Raw genomic sequence first — 19656 nt, forward strand, 5'->3', positions numbered from 1 at the left:
GGAGATGGCAGAACCATGTTGGAGAGTTTGCTGATCTCTGATATACTCAGTGGAATTCCTGGAACCTACTTTATTCATTTGGTATCAGACCCTTCTGCAAGGGGTCAGGTCTGCTCATGTGGCCTCACAGTGTCTGGAGTCCCAGAGTTACCCCCAGAGCAATGTTGTTGTTGAGAAATGTTTTTCTTGAGAAATGTGTTCCCTGAACAGTAACTACTCAACCATTCATTTGCTTGGGCGCATTGTTCTTTCCAGTTCTTAGAGCCTGGGGCCACCAGTATGTAAGTATTTGTTAAGCCACCACGTAACTAGATCAATCAGAGGCGAAATAGTGGTTAAGAATCCTACACTTGGGTTGGGCTGGAAGCTTCTCTATTTGTCTTGGAAACTTTTAACCATTTTAGAGCATGATATTTTTAACTTGTATTACTTTCATATTTCCATAGTTTGTTAAGGACTGCATGAGCTGATATTAATTCAGGATATAATATATATATAGTAAGTGTCTGATTCCTACCAGTTATTATTAATAAGCATTGGTTAGCACAGTACATGAAGAGAAAGCACTGGATTCTTGGTTAAGTGTCCTGCTTTCTAGTCTAAACTCTACCCAAAAAGTCCTAGAAGTAAAGAGAAACAGAGCTGGAAAGGGGCCTTAGAAATTGTTTAGCATCTAGTCCAACAACCTCATTTACAGAAGCTTAGAAAGGTATAATGAACCTTGCAAAGGCTTATTAATCACAGCATTCATGTCCTTTCATTCATTTTTAAAGCAAGAGTAGTAATCGCAGAGTAAGCCCTTAATTTTAACTAGTGTTGTCACGTTGATTCTCAGTTTTATTATCTTCCTGTCCCATTGGACTATGAAGATAGATTTGTCCTCTTTGCTTATTGTCCTGTCCCCACTATCTGGCACAGTGATGAGCACACAGTAGGTGCCCAACCTATGTTTGTTGAACGATTGAAGGAAGCATCTTGCCGAAGGTAGGATTTAGGCAGAGTCTGAATCAGCAATACGTGAACCGTGAACTTCCAGATGTTCAAGCTGGTTTTAGAAAAGGCAGAGGAACCAGAGATCAAATTGCCAGTATCCGCTGGATCATCGAAAAAGCAAGAGAGTTCAGAAAAACATCTATTTCTGCTTTATTGACTATGCCAAAGCCTTTGACTGTGTGGATCACAATAAACTGTGGAAAATTCTGAAAGAGATGGGAATACCAGACCATCTGACCTGTCTCTTGAGAAACCTGTATGCAGGTCAGGAAGCAACAGTTAGAACTGGACATGGAACAACAGACTGGTTCCAAATAGGAAAAGGAGTACGTCAAGGCTGTATATTGTCACCCTGCTTATTTAACTTCTATGAAGAGTACATCATGAGAAACGCTGGGCTGGAAGAAACACAAGCTGGAATCAAGATTGCCGGGAGAAATATCAATAACCTCAGATATGCGGATGACACCACCCTTATGGCAGAGAGTGAAGAAGAACTAAAGAGCCTCTTGATGAAGGTGAAGGAGGAGAGTGAAAAAGTTGGCTTAAAGCTCAACGTTCAGAAAACTAAGATCATGGCATCTGGTCCCATCACTCCATGGGAAATAGATGGGGAAACAGTGGAAACAGTGTCAGACTTTATTTTTTTGGGCTCCAGAATCACTGCTGATGGTGACTGCAGCCATGAAATTAAAAGACGCTTACTCCTTGGAAGGAAGGTTATGACCAACCTAGATAGCATATTTAAAAGCAGAGACATTACTTTGCCAACAAAAGTCTGTCTAGTCAAGGCTATGGTTTTTCCAGTGGTCACGTATGGATGTGAGAGTTGGACGGTGAAGAAAGCTGAGCGCCGCAGAATTGATGCTTTTGAACTGTGGTGTTGGAGAAGACTCTTGAGAGTCCCTTGGACTGCAAGGAGATCCAATCAATCCATCCTAAAAGAGATCAATCCTGGGTGTTCATTGGAAGGTCTGATGTTGAAGCTGAAACTCCAATACTTTGGCCACCTCATGCGAAGGGTTGACTCATTGGAAAAGACCCTAATGCTGGGTAGGATTGGGGGCGGGAGGAGAAGGGGACGACAGAGGATGAGATGGTTGGATGGCATCACCGACTCGATGAACATGGGTTTGGGTAGACTCCGGGAGTTGGTGATGGACAGAGAGGCCTGGCGTGCTGCAATTCATGGGGTTGCAAAGAGTCGGACACGACTGAGCGACTGAACTGAACTGAACTGAATCAGAACCATGCCCTGATTCTAGGATGCAGGCCCCTTTCCCTTTAACTTGAGGCAACCTGCTTCATTTTTCTGGGCTTCATTTCTCTGTGCACCTTGGATTTGATCATCAGGTTCCTCCTGTGGTGAGAATGGGTGTCATCTGCCGGCCTTTCACAAAGGCCTGTGGTTGTGTGCTTGAATGGCCACTAGGTGGTGTGGTTGGCCAAATAGCAGACAAAGGAGGAAAGAAAAAAAACAACGGATTGATTGTCCTACCAAGAGACCAGTAGGAGTGATCTGATACCCTTATACTCTTGGATGAGGTGGGAGGCTTGCCTTGAGAAGGAGGCAGGGATCCCAGGGTTTGTGTGCATGGACTTAGGAGCCAAGTGTGGGTTAGCTCTGCTCCTACCAACTAGACATCCTGAAACTTCCCCCAGGGCCCTTGTTTCAGTGATGTCATACATATAACATGCTCAGCACTTCTCCAGGGTAGGGGAGGAGCTCTGCAAGGTTAGCAGCGATGAGTCTAGTTTTTGATACCATGAAACACCACTTTTCTCTTCCTGCCAAGCCAAGTAGCTGGGCCTGAGAAGCCTTTGCAGCAGAAGTCTGTGCCTTGCTCCTTGTTTCACAAAGCCAGAATTTAAAACAGTCCCTTAAATGGAAAAGTGGATGGCATGTCCGTATCAGGTTAAAGGGAAGCCTAAAATATTTGGAGGGACATCAGAACTCCTGAGAGAGTCCCTATGGAGCTTACTCAGCACAAAGCACAGTGTTTTGTGCATAAGTGGAACTCAGAGGGGAAGGGGATAGTAGGGGATAGTGACAAAACGCCCTTTGCTCAAGTTGTTCAAAGAAAGAATTTGTTTCCTGGATTTTTATTCAGATCTGAGTGTCTTATTTTTAAAATAGTTTGGAAAGAATCTCCTAGGAATAACAGTGACTAGCATTTGTTATGTAACTTACTATGAGCAAAGTATTGTGCTAAACACCATACATTCATTGTTCTATTTAATCCTTGCAGCAACCCTATGAGGTTGGTTGGGTTATCATGCCCATTTTATTGATGAGGAAATTGAGGTGCAAAGAGTGTAATAATAATAGCAAACAGATATTGCCTACTTACTAGAGATCAAAAGTTACCTGAGTGCTTTAAGTACCATCCTTAAAATCCTCCTCTAAGTCAGATGCTATTATTACCTTCATTTTATAAAGAAGGAAACAGGCACAGAGAGGTTATGTAACCTTGCCAAGGTCACACAGGGAGTGAATGGAAGTCAGAATACAAACCCCAACCCACGGAATTCCAGCGTTGTTGGTTTGTTTACCATTGCATTATGCTGCCTCCCACAATACATTGTATGCAGTAAGAGCTTGATAAGTGTTTGTTGAGTTGAACTATTCCACTCAGACTATAATTAGCCAACACAGAGAAGACTCCTTAAGGAAGAACTATACAGGTCTTCACACTCCCACCCAAAAACCACATCGGCCTCCATTATGGGATATACATGCAGCTCCATGTGCTGGATTTCGCTCCTGACTTTTTCTCAGTAATAGGATATTCTTCCATTGGAACAGTCAGGAAAAGTCTGTCATCGTGACAAATGTTTCCAGGAAGCACTTCCACAGGGAGCATCTCAGAGAACTTTATCTGCTTCACACTTTGCTGGCAAGCGTTTCTTGGACTTGTTTGTTCTGCTTGAGTGGTGTCCAGCCGTATCTCATTAGCCTCAAAAGGCCAGAGGGTTGCAGGGTGTCAAGCCAGCCCTGCACACACAGCCATCAGTGTGTGCATAGGGCACCCAAGCAGGCCTCGGGCAGGCCTACTTCCCTGTCCTGGCACCTGGCTGGTGCCGGGAGATGTGAGCAGCAGAGGGGACCTGCTGCCTCTGTTAGCGAGCTGGCCGCTGAGACCAGGCAGTGCTTTTGATTGTCGTGGTGCCAATGAGGTCTCAGGAAAGGACCCGGGCCTCTTAAATCATTCTCTGGGTTTAATAATTCAGTCCCAGGGGTTTGGCTGCTTGTTTTCGTGTGTGTGTGTCACTGAAATAGGAAACCCAGAAGAAGTTAGACTAAAACCTCCTCCTCAGACCTGTGACTCTGAGCACGGAGACTTGTTTATGGAAGCCTCCATCTGCTGCCGCTTCTCCGTACGTGAACTGTACCGTCTTGTATCTTCTCAGAACTTCTCGACATCTCTGAGGGCGGGGGTGGGGGGTGAACTATAGGCCTCAGGTTCAATCTTTTCAAGGAAAGCAATGCTTCTCTCTCTGAATATTTCTCCCTCAAAACAGATTTTTTTTTTCCACTGTAGCAAAAATTATGCGTGTCACAGGAGACCGAGGGAGAGTTTGGAGCTGTTGAGGGGGAGGTGAGAGTCCACAGAGCAAGGTCCCCAAGCAGGCAGAGGTGGAAGTTTGAGAGCACAGGTAGAAAGGCTCCCATTTGTCATTGCTCCCTTGTCTCCACGACTTGTCACCTTCCGGCCATGTTGGTCCTTCACTCACCTTTCCAAGTTGCAGTTGGAAGTGGGGGGATGTCTGCTGTGTCATTAACAGAGCTACCGGACACGTGTGAGGCAGGGGAGGTGGAAGGGAGAGGCCAAAGGCGATGCTGGGCTCCTGTGGGTGTTTTCCTGTCTCCTGTCTAGAGCAGCGCTTTCTGCCTGTTCTCACATAGGAACATCATATCAGGGTAGGGAGAGAGATGCCCACAGCTCAGGCTCTGGACAGTCAGGCCCTGCTTGGCCACCTGGGGCTGGGGCACACCTGAGCCTTAACCCAGGGCTGCTGCTTGAGAGGCTCTGAGCTACAGGATCATCACCCTCAAAGTCATCATCAGATTACCCCTATGCTCATTATCCACGACTCTTAATTTACCAAACCCTTTTGCTGCCAGGAGTTGGAAATTCAAGGCAGGTGTTTGATTTTCAGAGATTCTGAGGTCCAGCCGCTTCATGGGACTTTTGAAAAAACAGGGTCAAAGAGGCTTGAGCTGGGTCACCTTGTTGGGACCAGAACCATCCTTGTGAGCACGTAACTGTGGGATCAGTGTGAATGAGGAAGCATGACATCACACACACATGCATGTGTGCACACGTTTACATCAGTACATACATATACATACCAGGTCCAACAGGGCTACACTTTTTCTTTTAAAGTATCAGGTTTTCATATCTCATTCTTATACAGTGTTTTACACCCAAATAGAAATTTTAATCCACATGGCTATACCATGTTGCCTCCAGCTCAAACCCATTCCCCATCCTGGACTCAAAAGATGAGAGCCTTGGTGTTCAGAGCCATTGCCCTTTGGGCAAAGACCAGAGCGCCCCGAGATCTTAGAGAACCTGATGTCATTTGTCGTCAGCTTGTTTCTAGTCTGAGACGCCCCTGTAATTCCACAGTGAATTATTGCAGTAGCCTCCCAACTGGTCTTCTTGAATCCAGCCTTGCCTTTCATACCAGATAATGTAGCCAGAATGGGCTTATTATAAACTGTAAACCTGCTCATGCTACTCCTTTTCCTTCTCTCTTCGTGCCCGTTTGATTGACTAGCTCCTCTGCTGCATTCAGGTGCGGCATTAATGTTCCTCTGGGGGACCTTCCTGACTCAGCACGTCTGGTCTGGGCATCCCTATTGCACCCTCTCCATTACTTCTCCTGACCCTGACCACATGGTTTGGAAGTTGTCTGTGTTTCTCCCCCCACCCTGCAGATGCAAAGCCCCTCAGGATGGCGGGTCTGATGAGTGTTTGTGGCCCCAGAGCGAGGACAAACAGCAAGAGCATTCGGTACACATTTGGCACCTTCGTGTCTGCTGCTTGAGTTTTTAGTTTTTGCTTCATTCTCCAATGTCTGGCTCTGCTGCTTGTTCTTTTAAATACCTTAACATCTTGGTGGTATCAGGGCTCTCATATAAATAAACAACAACTTACCACTAGTAATGTCCCAGGACCAGGCTATATTTAGCACAACTTGTTCATAATTACTGTTCATCATTATGACTCTAGGACACTATAAAACTCTTAAGTGCCCTTGACTCATCAGAAGCAAATTAAATTATTCACTTAGCAAACATTTTTGAGCATCTACTTGGTACTAAGCATGTTCTCGGCACTATAAGTTGTATAAGGATGGGTGGGGTGGGTTGTGCCTCTTGGAGTTGACTTATATTTTTTGTTTGTGTTTCTTCTATGTTGAACACTTTAAAGCACTGGCACCTCACAGTATGAGCCCAGAAGATAGTGGTTTCTCTTCACTCAAGCACAGGAGCGGGATAAGCCACTTTGGGGGATACAAGGATACATAAAATATAAACCCTGTCCTTAAAAAGCCAAAGGTCTAACAGAAGAAACAAGATTTATACCTAAGTGCCTCTAAGACAAAATAAAAAGTGAAAAATGCCCTAAGAAGCTATATCTGTTTGGGCTACAAGTAATAGGAAACCCAACTCAAACTGGCCTAAACTGAAAAGGGGACTTGGTCTCTCACCTAAGAAAAGAGGTCCAGAGGTAGGCTGTTCCCAGTTGACCAATGTAGTACTCATTGACAACATCAAGTTCTAGCTATCATGTCAACCTCAGAGCATCAGCTAACTCTCCTCATAGGTATAGAAAGGCTGCAGGCATCCCACCCTCTCATACCAGTGCCAAAGCAGATAACAATTTCTTATGCAGCCTTCTTTAGGAACAAAGAGATCTTTCAAAAGCCCTCAACCAACTCCCCGGTATGTCGTGTAGACCAGCACTGAGACAGATGCTCATTCATAAATTCAGCCCTGACAAATAGGATGGAATCATTTATGTGCCCTCAAACAATCTAGATTTTCCCTAATCACATGAAGAGATGATGCCCCTGTTCTGCCAGTACCGAGGAAGCAGGGAGAGTGCTTGCCACAGAGGGAATTGTTAAATAGCTCGTGTTTTCTGAGGGAAACAAGGTGATTCCTCAGGAGAGAAGCCCCCCGCCACACCCCCAGGCTTCTAAGGGAAGAAATGCAGGTGTTGTGAGAGCAGGCTTCCAGGAACAAAGTTTCCAGGAGGAAGCGACATCTAAGTTGGGGCAGAAGTCTCTCGAGGGGAGGGATAGGATCAGATTTTTCTTTCAGGAACCACTGGCTGTGAAGAAGAGGTTGGGGTGGGTTCTGGAAGGCAGACCAGCCAGGGAGCTGTCGCAGTGTTGCTATAATAGTCATGGTCCTGAGTAGCATGGTGGCGAGGGGGATAAAAACATACCCACTTGAGAAATACTTGGGAGGTTGAGTGACATGGACCAGGAAGAAGAAGCCGAGGTGCAGTGGGTGCGGGGAGCCCAGGGTGACTCCTGAATGTCTGGTTGGGCAGCTGCCGATGGTGACATTGCTCCCCGAGGAGGAGATCACGGTTGTGGGCGTCAGGGGGTGATGAGTGCAGGGGGCATCGGAGCTTCGCGTGGACTGGGAGTGGGGTTGGAAAGAGCTTAAAGGTAACCCAAAGTCAATGCGCCCGGGGTCCCGCTAGGAGGCTACACTTGATCCTCCTAAGAATCTGTGCAGGGAGCTGGTGGGGAGAAAGCGAGGAGAGAATGTGCAGTGAGTCACATAGTAGGAAGGACACGGGGCAAGGCACATCCATTCTCATAGGTGACCGGGAAGCGGGCTGCACTGTGGGGACCGGAGGAGAGCCGGGCCAGGCCCAAGAGGGATGGGGTGTGCTGGTGACGCCTGGGCCCTGTCCGTGCGAGAGACGTGGTGCCCTGCTTTTAACCTGGCAGAGGGCTTAGATGCACTGTCACAGCTTCTGTGTGCTGCCCGGCCTGCTGGGGCAGGTGTTCTCACGTGAAGAAGCCCAGACACCGCCAGGCAAGGAGACAGGCAAGGAGAGGGGGTCCGTGCAGCCCCGGAGGCAGCTCCCTGCTCTCCCCGCTCAGGCCAGTGCTCTTTTTACCAGTTACAAATCCCTGCAGAGAACCTTGATTCACCCTACCTGAGCACTTTAGTAAGTGCTGGGATCACAGAGCTGGGGAGAATATGATCCCATTTGGGAGGCAGAGAAAGGCAAAAAAAAGAAAATGCAGTGTAGAGTGAAGATAGAAACAGCGAATGAGGGACTGTGGGGCTTTGGACTGCTCAGAGGAGGGTGAGGCCGAGACTGGACCCAAGCAAGCCTCTGGGGGCCGTCCAGGTCCCTACCTCAGTTGTGGCTCCCTCTACGCACCAGCACACCTTGCATTATGATGTAAATGACCACCAGAGGTAGCAGTGGTCAGGGATCATCTCTTCAGTATAGAACATGAGCCAAAGTTTGGAGATGTTTGAAAACAGGAGCTTTAAAAACCAAAAATATTCTTACAGTTTGTTTATTAGACACCCACCATGTACTCAGCCGTGGTCCAGGGGCTGGGCATCAAAGGGGAGTAAGATGAGGTCTTGCCTTCGTGGAGTTGAGTAGGGAAGACAAGACAGCCGCATGAGCTTGCTTCTGTAGTCCAAGGTCAGTGCTGGGGTGGCGCTGTAGGAGGCTGAAGGGAGGCTACCAGCTCAGCCAGGGAGTCACCAGGGAAAGTTGCTGGAAGCTGTGATCCCTATCAGGTTCGTGCAACCCTTGCCTGCTTTGGGATTTTTGTAAGATACACGGATATAAATTGGCACTTAGACATTAAGTGTCTGGCACATAGTAAACATGCAGTGGCTGATAGCTCAGATTGCAGCTCAGATTAGCTCAGGGATGAGCTGAGAATAGAGAGGATGTTGCTAAAATAATAATACCTTAGTCAACTATCAGGTGCATTAAAGGTAAAAAAAAGTTAAAGTACTAAATCATTTAGAACAAGACTAGCAAATTGTTTTCAACTTGTGTGTCACCTACAGTTGATTGGAGCCAGGTGTTGAAAGGAGATGTTAATTCATGTCTGGACCCAATAAGAAAAGAGCATGTGATCCAGTAGTGATGTCTGCCGTGGGTGCAGTGGGGGAAGGGTAGCAGGCAGGCCAACATTTGCCATCCTCAGATTAGAATGATAGATCAAATAATTGCGATCTGGCAACATAAAACCTGTTAATCCCGCCCCTACACACTTGACATTTTTCAGAGACGACAGTGCTCTGTTCGTATGTGAATTTTTTTAAAGTACACCATCATACTTTCAAAGTTGTCTATTGGAATTGCAGTTTTTTCAGCCCAGTCTCCTATACTCCTTAGACAGCTGCCCTCTTGTCACTGATCAGAGCTGGAAGCAGAGCCACATCCTGAAACTCCAAGGAAAGATGAATCTAGGATAATTAATTCCTGCAATGATTAAGTTGCATTTCTCCCGGTGGCAGGAGAGGAGAGGAACATATGTTAGATTCTCCTTAAGTGCTGATGTAAGGAAAGGGCTGCTGAAGAGAACATCCAGTTATTTAGAGCTTCCCATTAAAGGGTCAGCACATTCAATCAAGGATGAGCCAGGCACAGAGGGGCAGGGAAGAGACCACAATTCCTTGTGTCTTGGTAATAACTCTTGCTGAAAGACAGATGTGATACAAATGTACTGGTAGTTGTCACGCTTCACGGTTATTAACATCTCTATTGGGCTGTGTTAAATGCTGGTTTGGGTTAGAAGGCAGCCATGAATGCTAAAAGGTGGGGAGAGGCACATTTAGTACGTGAGTTTACTAGCATGTGCAGTTTGGGAGAGGTTCCTGTTTGCCTGTTGTTTGGGCCTGGCTCTTCTAGAGTGTCCAGAGAAGAACGCTTTCCAGTGGTCTTGCTTTTCATGCTGGAGTATCAATTAGATATATCTTTGGGGGATGCTGTTGAATGAGAACAAGGGCCAAGGTATGGCTGTTTTGGTTTGAAGTGTCCAGGGAATATTGTAGGGAGCAGTACGACCTCAGGCATTGGGTGAGTGTATTTGGGAGTAAATGAATGTACTTTTGTACTCATGATCCTAAACACAGCAACTCTGACCTACTGGAAGGCCCCATCCTGGACAGCGCTGCCCGAGAGCACATTTATATTTATACAAAAACATAAATGGCCATTCTTGGAGACTGTGATTCTTCCTACAAATATTTTTTTGAAAGTGGATAGAATGTGAGTGCATGTATAGGAGTGTGTGTGTGTGTGCGTGAGTGTGTGTGTGTAAGTTGGGTAAGTTCAGGTGGCCCAAGTAATAAAGTAGTTAAAAACTTGAAAAAGTATTTTAATACAAAAGCAAAAACAAAAGTGTATGCATCTTTTTTGAAGTGAAAGTCACTCAGTCGTGTCCAACTGTTTGCCACCCCATGGACTGTACAGTCCATGGAATTCTCCAGGCCAGAATACTGGAGTGGGCAGCCATTCCCTTCTCCAGGGGATCTTCCCAACCCAGGAATCGAACCCAGATCTCCTGCATTGCAGGTGGATTCTTTACCAGGTGAGCCACCAGGGAAGCCCAAGAATATTGGATTGGGTAGCCTATCCCTTCTCCAGGGGAGCTTCCTGACCCAGGAATCAGACCAGGGTCTCCTGCATTGCAGGCAGATTCTTTACCAACTGAACTATCAGGGAAGCCTTTTTTTTTTTTTTAATGATGAGCAAAAAATACTTCTTTCCCTCTTACTGTTATTTTTAAAGTGTCAAACATGTTACCTGATGCTACATAAAGTGTCATAAAATATGAAATATATGCAATCAGGGCAGGGAGGGTGGGTGGGAATCTACACAAGGCCCTGATGCTGTAACTGAAGTGAATCATTAAACTGAAAGAACCGAAGTTTCAAGCACATGTACTTGCCAGTCTGATGTGAGTCTGAAACAAATTATATGGCTCAATAAGAAGGTATATAAATATATGTAGGATATTCTGAGAAACGAGTGGGCCTAGAAACCTAACCCCAGTCATAACACTGTTTCTATGGGAAAATATGCTCCCTAAATGCCTTCTTTGAAAGCCAACTTTTGAAACCCTGCCGATTTATAAGTTGGGGGTTAATGATATAAAGCGATCACCTACTGATGCGTAGAATTCTCAGCCCGAGTCCATCATCAAGCATTTATTGAGTAACTGCTGGGTGGATTACACTCTGATAAGCATGGCAGGGTGAAACAAAGGAAATAAAGGAGCGTTTCTGCCCTCAAGAAGCTTGTACCTAGCCGGAGAGGGAAAGCATGCCTGCAGAGCAACCTGAGAGCATTCCCAGCGCCAGAGCTACAAAGCAGGGGTCCTGCAGGCCACAGTGTGAAGGAGGGATGTGAGGCCTTGTGGTTAATCAGGAAAATGTGGGGCCCCACCGGCCAAGCCTGTCCCTATTTGTTTGTTATCCCCATAGGCACACCAAAGACTTTTCCCATTCTGCCCCGAAAGCCTCACAGAAGCGTGAAGCCATGGCTGCAGGGAATGTCACATGATCCTAGGATGCTGAGCCATTCAGAACCACAGCTGGCATGTGGTGTTACCTTATTAGGAAAGGTTCGGGCTTCTTCCCTTTTTCCTTTCTTTCTGTCTTCCTTTCATCTCTCTCTCTCTCTCTCTTTCTCTCTCTCTCTCTCTCTCTCTCTCTCTCTCTCTCTCTGGAAGGTCGGTAGACTCTTGGCAGTCTGGGCAGGGATGTACCTCCTGTACCCAGAGTTCTAGCTCTTCAGCACGCCCTAGTGAATCAGTCTTTCTGAGATTTGGAGCTTGACTTTGTGTGTTTGGGGTGTCATTTTCTCAGAGACTCTACAAACGAGACAGGCGGTGACTCAATAGCAGCAGGCAGGCCCCTTGCCTTACTTGTGAGACAGGGCTTTGGCTTTTCATTTAGCTCCAGCCTAGAGGTCACCAAAAGGGAGAAGGGACATCAGGAGGGGGGCAAATTGACTGTAAAATTCCTGAGTCGGGGGCTGTGTTCCATCCCCCTGGGAATGCTGACAGCTTGCAGAGAAGGGGGCTGTGGCCCAGGCTGGCCTGCCAGGTAAGGCATCCAGATCAACCACTGTGTCCTGATGGGAAATACCTAAAAATAGACCATTTGCTCCCTTCTGTACATTGCCTCTGAGAAGTGCTTCCCAGAGGCTGGATCAGCAAATAATTGTGCCCAAGCCTTCCTTATGGTTCTGTTCTTTAGCTTTTAGAGGCAGAGTCCTTGTTACTCTTTACGCTGTGGGGCAAGTAGAGTGGGGTAGGTGACATTCCTATCCAAAAGGTTTAAATAATAATAGTAATGTAGCAGCAAACATTTGTTGAGTGTTTACTATATTCCAGGAACTGGAAGCATTTCATGTGATTCACCTCATTCAGTTCTCCTGTAAGCCTTAACAGAGTTTTTGCATTATTATCTCCATTTTGCAGATGAGGAAACTGAGGCTTAGGGAGGTCATGTAACCTCTCCAGAGCCTCGCTGCTAGTAAATGACAAAGCTGGGACACAAACCCAGATCTGTCTGCCTCCACATTTAATTACCAGATATTTCTTCCTCTCAGAAAACTTTTTATTTTCAGTTTCTTACAAATCTTACTCCTACTTCTCCTGCATTATTTGGGAAGGAAAAGAACTTCTTCTCCCAGGGCAATAAGAAGAGGGAGAGGCCTTGGAAAAATAAGTCAGAGATGAATTTATTTTGAAAAAGGAGGGTTTGTGAGGGAAGTGTTGAGCTGGCCAGCTGAAAGGGAGAGGTTGTTCTGGACTCTGCGTGTGTGTTACGGAAGAATGCATGGAAATGAGTGGGAGAAACAGAAAGTAAACCAGGACAGGGCAGGATCCAATGGAAGGAAATGTGATAGTCAGCAAAGAAAGGGGAGCCCTGCCTTCAAAAGCAGCGTGTTAATGATTAGTGCTCTGCGAACGTTGTAGGCCTCACGTGCCCTCCACGGTATGCAGAACTCCCCTGTATGGGGGAGAGTTGCTCTCCAAAAAAAAAAAATCATGAGATTTAATTCTGAGTTTCTGCAGGGACTGGATGAAATCACCACTGGAAAAACAAGAATGGCAGCACATGTTAATTATTTCAGGAACTCTTAGAGGGTGCAAATAAAACACCAACCATCCCAAGGAGAGATAGGGCCCTTCCTCTACCCTCTCTCCTTGCTCCCCGCACCGCCCCCCAGACCCTCATCAGCATCCCATCCCCTTCTTGCTACCTCAGTTGAAGATTCCACATCCCTTGTGTTTCTCGGGGAAAAAAAAAAAAAAAAAAAAGCCTAAAGGAGATTTTTGTAAAGCAAACTGCATCTTCCCAGAAGCCTATGGTATCCCCTCTGGCCTTCTCTGACCTTCACATGGGATGGATCTTTGATTGGCAACGTGCCTCCTCATACTACTTTCTCTGCCTCCAGCATCTGAAAAGTCAGAGATTTCTTTATGGATCTTTAACCCAACTCCTAAATACCCAGGACTTATCCCCTTCAGAAGCACCATTTTGCAGAGCAGAAGAGTTCCGTGAAAAGTGAACCATAGCTCACTTTGTAGGTTTTCTCTCCTTTTTTCCCTCCCTAAAAGAAAGGCTCTTTATCCCTGCCCTCCCTCTCTATGCCAGCCCCCGCCCCAGGCCAACTCACAGTCTGGTTTTAATATAGCAAGTTCTGTAATTATTTGTCTTTTGCAGATTAGGAGACTGAAACATTGCAGTTACTCTCCCTGGGTTCCCACTTGGCCCCAGTGACTAGAACTATGCCCCACCATCCTTGTCCTCGTGGCCAGCAGCCTCAAGTCCCACAATATCTCTGCCTTGGCACAGGGAGCCGACATTGTTTGCATAGCGTACATTCCTGGACAATTGAACTATCCAATTTAACCTTCAGAGCATCCCCATCGGTTTGTGGGTGTTTGTTCCGGGGAGAGGGGGAGAGATGGTGACTTTCATGCTTCACACATGATGCTACCCACACACACCCCAAATTCCAAACCTCTATTCTCTAGAGATTAGAGATGCAAATTGCATCTGTAAAATTCACAAGTGAAGTCAAACATTTGCTTCAGTCATTTTATCTGGAAGCACATAGCATTAATACTTGCTTCTTTATAATACTCCCCAACCACACCCATTGTGTCCCATTCTGTGAAAGCTTTTTAGAAATAGCCCAATTTCATGTGAAATTAATCTTCATTAATAAAGATGCTGTAATAACATATCAATCTTGAAATACATTCTGGTTATGATTGGTACCTAATCAAGGAAACTTTAAACTTTAAAACTGTTATCTCCAAAACCAAATCTTGCATCACCCAACATTGAGAAGAGTCTTGATGCTTTTAAAGGTGGCATTTTTGCAGTTTTGTGTGCATGAAGTTTGCGTCCAGAAATGACATTAGGAAAAGTATGAGTAAGATGAAACTCACCAGTTTTTCTTCCACTTATTTTGAGCGCATTTTAGTCCCCTCCCCCAAAATAAATCTTTTAAAATATGTTTTTCGCTTCAGGGATATTCAGCTGCCTTTTGCTTTCAAACTGGAATTTAAGCTTTCTCCATTCTTATCACCTTCCTTTGATCTCCTTTCACCTTTCCTGGATTCTAAGAGAAGAAATGTTTTAGAGCCTTGAAATCAAAATAAAACTGCAATCTCCCTGAATTATTTACCAGTACTCACTCGGGTTTAACCATGATCATCTGCACATAATTTAAAAATCAAAACACCAACTGGAGGATTTAAGCCAAACCCCCTATTTTTAGAACTGTATTAAAAAAAAAAAAAATGGCAGATTTTATTTTCGGCCAAACAGCCATGGAGGAGGCTCCTGGGCATTCTTCCATCCCTCAGGGCAGAGCTGGGCTGACCACCTCCCTGCCTTTGCCCGGACAGCTGCCTGCCTCCCTCCTGATGCCTTCCCCACCCCTAGCTACTTCCCAGCCTCCAACAGACTGGTTACTGCGAAGCAAGGATGTTGCAGTACTTAATTTAAAAAAAAAAAAAAACAAGGAAAAAAGTGTTTTGTAACTTCCCTTTTAGTTCTAGTGGATTTGTGTGCTCCTTGAGCTTGGGGGTAAAGTAAGACTTTTTTGTGTGTTTCTTTTTCTTTAGATTAAGAATGGAGGAGAAGAGTTTCCTTATGTATTCTTAGAATTATGCCTTTGTCAGCAGGTAGTTTACAGGGGAGTCAATTTTAAAAAAAGAAGAGGGCCCTAGCCTTTAATTATCCCGGTTGGTATTCAGCTTTAGAAAGCCTGTCTACCTGCTGAGTATGTTAATTTAACCACTTTATAGTATCTTAGGGGCTTCCCCTGGTGGCTCAGACAGTAAAGATTCTTAACTCAGCCAGTCTCCCACCCAAACCACCTCCTCTTAGAATTCAGAGGAGTCTGGATATACTTGAGAGCTTTGTACCTGCATATCTTTCTTTCTTTTTTCTCGGTACTTTGGGCTTTAATTAAAATCTTTATTTCAGTTTTTTTGTTGTTGTTTTCATTTGGTTTGGTTTTTATGTTTTTATACCTCATGCAACTTTTTTTTTCTATCCAAACTGAAAATTTTATTACATTTCTTAGCAGATGCAACAGGAATTAACAGAAATTCTTATTTGTCTGTACCCCTGTGGAATATGGGGGACAGGTTCAGTTTAGTTCAGTCACTCAGTCATGTCCAACTCTTTGTGACCCTATAGAGTGCAGCACACCAGGCTTCCTTGTCCATCACCAACTCCCGGAGCTTGCTCAAACTCATGTCCATTGAGTCGGTGATGCCATCCAACCATCTCATCCTCTGTCATCCCTTTTTCTCCCTGCCTTCAATCTTTCCCAGCATCAGGGTATTTTCCAGTGAGTCAGTTCTTCACAGCACGTGGCCAAAGTACTGGAGCTTCAGCTTCACCATACGTCCTTCCAGTGAATATTCAGGACTGATTTCCTTTAGGATGGACTGGTTTGATCTCCTTGCTGTCCAAGGGACTCCCAAGAGTCTTCTCCAACCCCACAGTTCAAAAGCATCAATTCTTCAGTGCTTAGCTTTCTTTATGGTCCAACTCTCACATCTATAAATGACTACTGGAAAAACCATAGCTTTGACTATGTGGACCTTTGTCAATAAAGAAATGTCTCCGCTTTTTAACACGCTGTCTAGGTTTGTCATAGCTTTTCTTTCAAAGAGCAACCGTCTTTTAATTTTCATGGCTGCAGTCACTGTCCACAGTGATTTTGGAGACCAAAAAATAAAGTCTGTCACTGTTTCCATTGTTTCCCCATCTATTTGTCATGAAGTGATGGGACCAGATGCCATGATCTTCATGTTTTGAATGTTGAGGTTTAAGCCAGCTTTATACTCTCCTCTTTCACCTTCATCAAGAGACTCTTTAGTTCCTCTTCAATTTCTGCCATAAGGGTGGTGTCATCTACATATCTAAATTTATTGATATTTCTCCTGGCAATCTTGATTCCAGCTTGTGCTTCATCCAGTTCAGCATTTCGCATGATGTTATAAGTTAAATAAGCATATAAGTTAAATAAGCAGGGTGACAATATACAGCCTTGATGTATTCCTTTCCCAATTTGGAACCGGTCTGTTGTTCCATGTCCGGTTCTAACTGTTGCTTCTTGACCTGCATACAGGTTTCTCAGGAGGCAGGTCAGGTGGTCTGGTATTCCCATCTCTTTAAGAATTTTCCACAGTTTCTTGTGATCCACACAGTCAAAGGGTTTAGCGTAGTCAATGAAGAAGAAGTAGATGTGTTTCTGGAATTCTCTTTCATTTTCTATGGTCCAACAGATGTTGGCTATTTGATCTCTGGTTCCTCTGCCTTTTCTAAACCCAGCTTGAACATCTGGAAGTTCTTGGTTCACATACTGTTGAAGCTTAGCTTGGAGAATTTTGAGAATTACTTTGCTAGTGTGTGAGATCAGTGCAATTGTGCAGTAGTTTGAACATTCTTTGGCATTGCCTTTCTTTGAGATTGGAAAGAAAACTGACCTTTTCCAGTCCTGTGGCCACTGCTGAGTTTTCCAAATTTGCTGGCATATTGAGTACAGCACTTTCACAGCATCATCTTTTAGGATTTGAAATAGCTCAGCTGGAATTCCATCCCCTCCAGTAGCTTTGTTTGTAGTGATGATTCCTAAGGCCCACTTGACTTCACATTCTGGGATGTCTGGCTCTAGGTGAGTGATCACACCATCATGGTTATCTGGGTCATGAAGATCTTTTATGTACAGTTCTTCTATGTATTCATGCCACCTCTTCTTAATATCTTCTGCGTCTGTTAGGTCCTTACCGTTTCTGTCCTTTATTGTGCCCATCTTTGCATGAAATGTTCCCTTGGTATCTCTAATTTTCTTGAAGAGATCTCTAGTCTTTCCCATTTTGTTGTTTTCCCCTACTTCTTTGCATTGATCACTAAGGAAGCCTTTCTTATCTCTCCTTGCTATTCTTTGGAACTCTGCATTCAGATGGGTATATCTTTCCTTTAGTACTTTGCCTTTCATTTCTCTTCTTTTCTCAGCTATTTGTAATGCCTCCTCAGGCAACCATTTTGCCTTTTTGCATTTCTTTTTCTTGAGGATGGTTTTGATCACCGCTTCCTGTACAATGTCACAAAGCTCTGTCCATAGTTCTTAAGGCACTCTATTAGATCTAATCCCTTGAATCTATTTGTCACTTCTACTATATAATCATAAGAGATTTGATTTAGGTCATACCTGAAAGGTCTAGTGGTTTTCCCTACTTTCTTCAACTTAAGTCTGAATTTGGCAATAAGGAGTTCATGATCTGAGCCACAGTTGGCTCTTGGTCTTGTTTTTGCTGACTGTATAGAGCTTCTCCATCTTTGGCTGCAAAGAATGTAATCAGTATGATTTCAGTATTGACCATTTGGTGATGTCCATGTGTACAGTTGTCTCTTGTGTTTTTGGAAGAGGGTGTTTGCTATGACCAGTGCGTTCTCTTGGCAAAACTCTGTTAGCCTTTTTTTCTGATTCATTTTGTACTCCAAGACCAAACTTGCCTGTTACTCCAGGTATCTTCTGACTTCCTACTTTTGTATTCCAGTCCCCTATGAGGAAAAGGACATCTTTTTTTAGTGTTAGTTCTAGAAGGTCTTGTAGGTCTTCATAGAGCCATTCAACTTCAGCTTCTTTGGGGTTAATAAAAAGAGGAGAGGAAATTGAAATTCAAAGATGAAGCTGTATGTCGAAATTGATAAAATTCCTATGCGGGAGAACCAGAACCCAGGGCACATGGACCTGTTTCTGTCCTCTCTCCCCTGCCAGGCCATCCATGGGAGGAACTGAGGCCCAGAAGAGTGAAATGCCTTCTCCTCATCATATAACTGATTCATATCCAATCTAGGACTAAAGCCTAGGACTTTATTCCCAATGTATTCTTCAGTGCAGCAATTCAGATCAAAAACCAGCCCCACAGCTAGTATTTGTGGTGGGCTTGCACTGTTGGCCACTATGAAAACTTATTTAGGTACATCTTCCATTGATAATATGTCCACTACCCCTGGCTGTGTGTCATCTGTGCTCACAAAAAAGAGATTTATCTTTTTATTTCCCAAACATGTAAATAAACAATCTACAAATACTAAATCATTCATTCCTCAGCACAACCTAAGAGGGCAGCTGCCATTATTATTCTCATCTTACAGGTGAGGAAAGAGGCACCGAGAAAACGAGTGACTCACTCTCGCTTACACAGCTGACAGGCGGCAGAGCTGATCAAGCCCCCATCGCCTGGCTGCCCATCTGTGAGTGTAGCTACGACTCCCTGCTGTTGTATTAAATGAGATCCCGTGTTCCTTTCTTTTTTTCATTTATTTCTTTTAACTTTAATCTTTTTACTTTGTTTTGGGATATAGCCAGTTAACCGTGCAATCTGCATTTTTTTAAGTGAAATGTTACGAGGACCAGAGAGTGTGAAGCTGGAGAGGCCTCAGTTCAAATCTCGGGTCTACCCCTTACTAGGTGTGCAATTTGTTGTGAATGATTGAACCTCTGCAGGCCTCATTCTTCCATCTATAACATGGGACTAATGCACATCTTGTAGGGTCATAGCAAGGAAATTGAGGGGCTTCCCCGGCGGCTCAGATGGTAAAGAATCCACCTGCAATGCAGGAGACCCAGATTTGATCCCTGAGTTGGGAAGATCCCCTGGAGAAGGGAATGGCTGCCCGCTCCAGTATTCTTGCCTGGAGAATTCCATGGACAGAGGAGCCTGGTAGGCTACAGTCCATGGGGTCACAAAGAGTCTAATACTACTGCCACTAGCAAGGAAATGAGACAGAGAAGCTGCTCATTGAGTAGTGGTTACACATTTGTGATGCTGGAACTTCACCTTGCTGATCCATTTCCATAAACCTGTAGTGAGCTCTCTCAGCAGACCACAGATTGGCACCTCTTCCCACAAACGATTTTTTTTTTTAATATTTTATATATTTGGTTGCTTCGGGTCTTAGATGCAGCATCTTCCATTGTGGTGTGGGTTTCTCTAGTTGTGACTCATGGGCTTAGTTGCTCCGCAGCATGTGGGATCTCAGTTCCCTGACCAAGAGTTGAACCCCTGTCACCTGCATTACATGGCTGATTCCCA

At 44.8% G+C, this 19656-nt stretch overlaps 1 protein-coding gene across 11 annotated transcripts in view; it reads left to right on the forward strand.

Moving 5' to 3' along the window:
* Positions 1 to 19656, forward strand: part of GNG12 (G protein subunit gamma 12) — a 147068-nt gene that overhangs the window by 77634 nt on the left and 49778 nt on the right. For 4 of the 11 annotated variants that reach the window (XM_081490707.1, XM_081490709.1, XM_081490708.1 and 1 more), the window contains exon 3: positions 18716 to 18814. The exons of the other annotated variants lie outside the window; for them this stretch is intronic. The gene's annotated coding sequence lies outside the window, so the exon portion shown is untranslated. The remainder of the gene's footprint in view (positions 1 to 18715; positions 18815 to 19656) is intronic. 11 annotated transcript variants of the gene reach the window in all.

This window comes from Giraffa tippelskirchi, chromosome 5 (genome assembly GCF_054371585.1).
Source record: "Giraffa tippelskirchi isolate mGirTip1 chromosome 5, T2T-mGirTip1v1.2.pri, whole genome shotgun sequence".
Lineage (NCBI taxonomy): Eukaryota > Metazoa > Chordata > Mammalia > Artiodactyla > Giraffidae > Giraffa > Giraffa tippelskirchi.